We start from the raw sequence: 6,951 nt of genomic DNA on the forward strand, positions 1-6,951 counted from the left end.
GTCTTCTTTGGTCTCCAGAACACCACCCACACAGTGAGGCGAGCGGAGTACTCTCGCAATACTTTGTCGGTGGGAGTCAAATGAAATCTGAATAAAGAAGTTCTGTTGTATACCCAGAAGCCTGGTTATCCCAACAGACATCTGATTGAAGAGGCTGCACCACCCAGTGGCTAAAGAAGTAATCTCCGCAAGCATTATGAGGAAATATGGCACCAGAGAACGTAGGCGTATGAAGAAAGAAAACATAAACAGGTCCTCTAAGTTTTAATTGCCCGGCGAATCCAGTCCTTAATGATAAATATTATGAACTCGCAGAAGAGGAAAGCGCTCCTTCTAGCTCGACTTCGATCTGGATATTGCAACAGGTTAAACTCTTACCTATCCAGAATCAACCCCGACATACATAATGAATGTCCTGCTTGCAATGTGTTCCCACATGACACCAACCATCGCTTTAATTGGAATGTGGAACCAACGCCTCTAACACCAACTTTCCTATAGTCCTGTTTTGTTGAAACAGTTAGTTTCCTTAAACTCCCGTTAAACAACTTAGAGTGTTCGCACCCATTTAATGGAGGAAAGCACTGTTAGTACAACGAACATGACAAGAATTAATTAGCATTATTTCGAGACTGTTCGAGGGATAGTTCTGCGATCATTTCAATATATTTCAAAATCACATTAGGATTATTTTAGGAACTATTTTAAAATCAGTTTGGAAATTTGTTGGGAAATTTTCAGGATTGTTAGCGCGTTTATTTTCAAATCATTTCGGGACTAGTTTGGCATTATTTCAAGAAAAATTTGAAATCGTTTTGGAAATAGCTTTCCATCATTCCGTAGTCATTTCGAAATAGTAACCTTATTATGCAGGCGATTATTTCTGCGTAATTTTTGGACTATTTTGGATAATTCGTTTACGAATACGAAAAAATTATCGGGCTTTTGTTATTATCAGATTATAAGCGGAATTCTATTGGTTTGTTATCGGTTTGTTATCGCTATCAACTATTATCGTAGAGTTGTAGGAATACTATCGGTGATTTGTCGTGTTATCGGTTTGCTATCGAAAAAATATGGATTTGTTAATATTAATAACACGATATCGTTTTGCTGTCGAAAAAACATTGATTTGTTATCGAAAAAAATTCAAATTTGTTACCGAAAAGTTATCGATTTGTTATCGAAAGAATACTGGTTGCATATAGAAATATTTTTATTAATAGGTAGATATTTTTTCGATAACACTTCGACAAAATGTTCAAAAGCTTATCAATCGATTTTTGATAACAAACCTGTAGCTCATCGATAACGTTTTTTTTACTTATAATGTCGACGATAACACAAAGTGTAGAATAATCGGCAATCCTTAAAATTCGCTAAAATATTCTCTATTTCACTTATTTTATAAAGCCTGCGTGCCAAAGGAGTTCATACATGCAATTGCCATATACATATATACATTAGGGTGGCCCTTAGTTGTATGGAGAGAAATAGTCTTTGAAATTTTGATCTCACCCCTAGAAAAAATAATCAAAAGAAGTCGATAGCATTTTGAAACTTGCAAGTAGTTGTAAAATTAAATGAGCTACAAAACTGCGTACTCAAAAAAGTTATAAAAATTCAAAAGACGAAAATTATACGAGTAATTGAAATCTTGGCACTTTTTCTCTTTTATAACTTTACTATTATTTGACCAATTTTTGTAAATATAGATTAGTTTAAAAGCAAAATCTCTAGAAGTTTTTTATAACAAGTGAGACGAAATTACGCCTGCAATAAATTAATTAGGGTGATCAAAGGAAATGTAAATACTTGCTATTTTACGATTTCAGGCTCCTTGCGCAACTTATAAATCTTTTTTGATTGGCCTTAAATTTTGCACAGACACATGCTTGGGCTGCTCCAATATTTCTGGACGGTGAGAGCGTGAATCGGTACACTTAGGAATATAAGGGCCATCCCAATGTATATATATGAATAAATCAGTATGCGCCAAAATTTAAGAAAGAAAATGATATATGAACATAATTCACTCGAATATCACAAATATTACGCAAATCATATATTATCATAGAAAGTACAACAGCAACAGAATCTAAGAAGCCGCAACGTGAATATTAAAATACAAAAAAATTCACCAAGATATGAGAGTAAGATACATACATACATACATACAAACATATACATTTCGGCTTTTATTTTATAACGACGTATCTACTATATCATTATATCTAGTCAGCAGATGAAAGCCATTGAAAAGGATTTCATTTAAATACTACGAAAATGTGCCTGCCGATGTTTTTGACTTACGCACTCTTCGCCTCGCCCACATGTGCTTATAGAAAATAAACGACCTGTTGCTTTGGTAATATAAATATTCATATAAAGTTGAAAAGTCTCATATTCATACTAAATGATTTATATATGACAGCCATAAAGTAGTCATAGGCACTAATACTTTTTAATGTATGAATGTGTGTTCATGTGCTATTTGAATAGAGTTATTTATCTGCCATAAGAATTGAAAGCCACCATACATACACATATACAAATACATGCTTGGTAGTCATGCTTGCCGCAGCAAAGGAAAAGTGCGTGTAGAAAGCCGTTTGTAATCATAAATTAACTGGAAATTAAATTCCATTAGAAATTTATAGGTGAACAATGTTTAAGTGAATAGAAATCATTTTTCTTTTCTTTCGTTTTGTTTGTATTGAGATACTTATAATCAGGAGATTTATTCACAGAAGAACATATGTATATAAATCCTTGGATAGTCATATTTTAATGATATGATATATACATATGTATGTAAGTGACGAAATTTCACTTTTATTTCAATTTATCGAAAGACAAATTTATTATTTTATCTGTAATTCTTCGAAGTTGACTGACTACTGACTTGAGCATAACTCAAGACATAGAGTCGAACTCTTTAGCTCTGGGCAGATGAGGTACATACAAAGTATGCATATCTAATTAGTACGAATGTATGTATGTCACTTGTACATATCATGAGTTCATAAAATCTATTATTGTCTTTGCTCTTTGATAAGTAGTTTTCGGAAATATTTTTAAATATTGTGTATTTTTGCCATCAGTGAAAGTTTAGGGAGAGTTGTAAGAGTGTAGGCACAGTATACAAGAAGGCGGATCCTGCAAACTGTGCCAACTATCGTGGAATCAGCCTTTTTAGTATCGCGTATAAGGTCCTGTAAATCTATTGTATTGTATGAATGAAAGAAGTCCACCGTGAATCTGCTAATTGAACCGCATCAGTGTGACTTTAGACCTGGTAAATCTACCATGAACCAGATTTTAACTTAAAAACCCCGATAAAAAAGAATTGACACTTATTACCAACCCGCTCCTGAACATTTGCTTAATTAAAACTGTAAAAATAATGATGACAGCATCAGATAAAGAGGAGTCCAGCGAATTAATACGCAGCGGCTATTCTGGCTAGCCATGTTATCTGAATGAAAAATGATGCTCTGTCTAAGAAAGTGAAGAATATTTAAACGTAGTCAGTTTAGTGTTTGAACAGAATTGAATGTTATTGGAAAATACTTTCTCTTTTATACAAAATTCCTTACATTTATTTACATGACAAATACCTATTAACACTAATACTTACAAACTAACAGTACATAAATTCATAATGCATAACTGATAGTCAGCATATTAATATAGTGACCTATTTATGTACATATGTAAGTAGACACATATAAATAGTTTGACAGTCAATATGACCAACAGACAAATATGTCGATCAGCGTGATTGACCGATAAGTGTGTTGGTCGATGTGACGGATTCACAAATGTAAACAGATATGTGTCGTGTGTGTCGGCATGCATATATGATGTTGAACTCCCGCTGAGTTCAAGTAATTATGTGGGTCAGTATAACTTGACTAATTGTGTGGTCGATATGTGTATATAAGGATTGATGAGAATTATATATGATTATTCGAGTGACTTAATGACCCACTTAAGGTTTGCTTGAGCTTACAAAATTTTAATTGTTTTTCGTATTCTGTTGTAATTTATGACATAGGGGTAATTTGATACTAAAAGTAATGTGTTTTTATTTTATTTGTTTGCATTTGTTTCACATGTGTGTCTATTATGCTGACTTTCGCTTTTTTTATAACATATCATACTGTTTTTTTTCTTTTGCCTGTGTTCATATTTATTATTATGAGTAAAGTGGAATGCTTATAGTGAGGTTGTTTGTTTTTTTTTTTTCGATAAGTTTTTAAGTTTTTTTTTTTGTTACTACTAAAGATTTTCGAAAGGCCTGCATCGCCTTCTATGCCTGCAAATCAATGTTTGGTAAGAAATGGGGACTCAAGCCAAGCATGGTACTTTGGATGTACGAGGCGGTGGTGCGAAAGGTGCTTACCTATGGTTCCATAGTCTGGTGGGAATCTCTAATTAAAAGCTATACTCTCACCAGCCGGAAAAAGTCCAGCGCACTGCGTGCGTTGGTGTCATAGGGGCCGGACGCATTTGCCCCACAGCTGCTTTAGACCCCATTTTGCACTTGCTTCCTATCGACTTGCATATACTTTGTACATCGTCACAAATCGCACTGAGACTCAGGGAGTCGGGGTGTTGGAAGGATACTCAGCAAGGGCATAGTAGTATCCTAAAGAAATTTCCGGATGGTAATTCCGCCATCCCAAGCAGGAATGAGTGGAAGAGAAACCCGGGCATAAGGGTCGACGCCATCCAAATCTATACTGACGGCTCCAAGATGGAATCGGAAGTGGGGGCCGGAGTCTTCTCTGAGTCCCTAGATTTGTCTGCATCATTCAGACTCCCATCGCACTGCAGCGTGTTTCAAGCAGAAATCCTCGCGATTTGGCAAGCCTGCAAATCACTGGAGGGCTTGAATGTAGCTGGTAAAATTTGCATCCTGTCGGATAGCCAAGCAGCGATAAAAGCGCTTTCCTCGCCACACATTAACTCAAAATTAGTGTGGGCTTGTAAGCGACTCATATCCCATTATTCACCAATCTAGAACTACACGTTATCTGGGTCCCGGTTCATAAAGGGATAGAGGGAAAAGAGAAGGAAAAAGAGCTAGCACACAGGGGCTTATCGGAGATAAACGAGGGAATAACCAGTGTCGAAATAGGTATACTCTTAGCAATAGCCAAGGGGAATAACCAAAGCTTCTGCTTGAAGAAAGCACAAACAAAGTGGAATAACATCACCACCTGTGCAATATCAATATCCATTTGGCCAAATTATGATGGAAAGAGGACGAGAAGTCTTCTGAACAAATCCAGGGCTATCACACGCAAACTGATAGCAGTCTGCACATGTCATTGGGAACCCCGTTTCTAGAAGACCTCAGAGGGTTATCTGTGATAGCAATCCCGAATATTCTTAATTTTATCAACAACTCTGGCTAGTTGTAATACATTGACCGTCCAATTCCGCAGGTTTATAGACGAGTAACATGGCATCAAAGTGGCTTTAAATAGCTACTTGGGCGACCAGGGTCGCAGCCGTTTCACCTACCTAATTACCTAATAAAGATTTTATATTAGTTTTAGTCTATTTTTATGAATTATTATTTCCATATCTTTATTGATTCTATTACTATTTCCTATTCTATGTGGTATTAATGTAAAGTTGTTGCTCTTATCAATATTTTTACTCTATAGGATCCGTTATGTTTATTATCTAACTTATGGCCGCTCTAAAAGGGAGGTTTTCCTAGATGATGCCGGCCAAACTTATATTTATTTCTTTAGTGTATTATTTCTACCAAACACTAAAGATGAATGATTCTTACATTAAATATTTCTATTAAACAACGGTTTTCATTGTTATTTTGTTTCATTTGAGTTCTACTAAACTAAGATAATATAAAATAAGAAATCTGTAATTAATTATACAGAAAATTTTAGAAGCTTTAATTGATGGAAAAGCAAGGTAATTTATAGTAGTAGTAGTTCAGCTAATGTGTAAACGGAGGGTACAGTGGATGCAAATTTTTATTTTTATGCTTTTTAGATTATTCGCATTTTCCAGCGATATCTTTATCTGATCTTGTGTGTCATGCGATTTCTGCGGCGGCCACCAAGACAGAATCGTCTTGATATTTATAAAGAATTATTTAATTTTTACCGGGATATGTCACTTTCAGTACCTCTAGGGTTAGTGTAATTATTAGATCTTAGAGAACTTCACCAATTTATCCCTCAGGACAACTGTGTTTTTCCTTATTTTTCAAGTCCTAGATTGCCGGCATTTTTCAGCCTGGCCGAATATTGTCCTAATTCAATAACTTCCTCAACAATCAGGTTGCTTGAGTTTTTTACGCTACCATTTTTCTATCCTTGGATGAAAACGAGCGCGACTAGTCTTATTGTTACAAATTTATATAGCGCTTTGTATATATTTATAAGGTTCTCTTTGTGACTTTTTCTTCATTTTTATTGTTATTACTAGCTTATGCCCGTGGGTTTTACCCCACGTTTTTATTAAAATATGCGGGTAAAATATGAGTTGGTAAAATTGACTTCTGCTCAAGCTAATGACTGTTGTTGTATAATATATTCATATTTGTAACAGGATCCCCCTCGCGTAGGTGAGGTTGACAATTGAGTTGCAGAAGCTTTTAAGCTATAAAGGTTTGTATTGCGCTCGTCAATCCCTTGATTTGCAGCTAATGCTCGCCCTTGAGCTTCATTGATAGAGGTAGGAAATTTAAGGCATTTAAAAGTGAAGAGACAAATCTATCGGTATCGGTGCAATCTCTGGTTTTAAACTTTTGTTTTCGAAATTTTCCGATAAAATGAATTGCTTCAATGACGTTCGTAAAAGCTTTGTAATGAAAAGCCTTGTCCCACTACATAAGCGTGGAGAGTCGAAATAACGAACCATAAATATTATGATATTATGGGCCCTTGTTTAAGGATCAATCGATGG

This window comes from Eurosta solidaginis, unplaced genomic scaffold (assembly GCF_040869045.1).
Source record: "Eurosta solidaginis isolate ZX-2024a unplaced genomic scaffold, ASM4086904v1 ctg00000220.1, whole genome shotgun sequence".
NCBI classification, from domain to species: domain Eukaryota; kingdom Metazoa; phylum Arthropoda; class Insecta; order Diptera; family Tephritidae; genus Eurosta; species Eurosta solidaginis.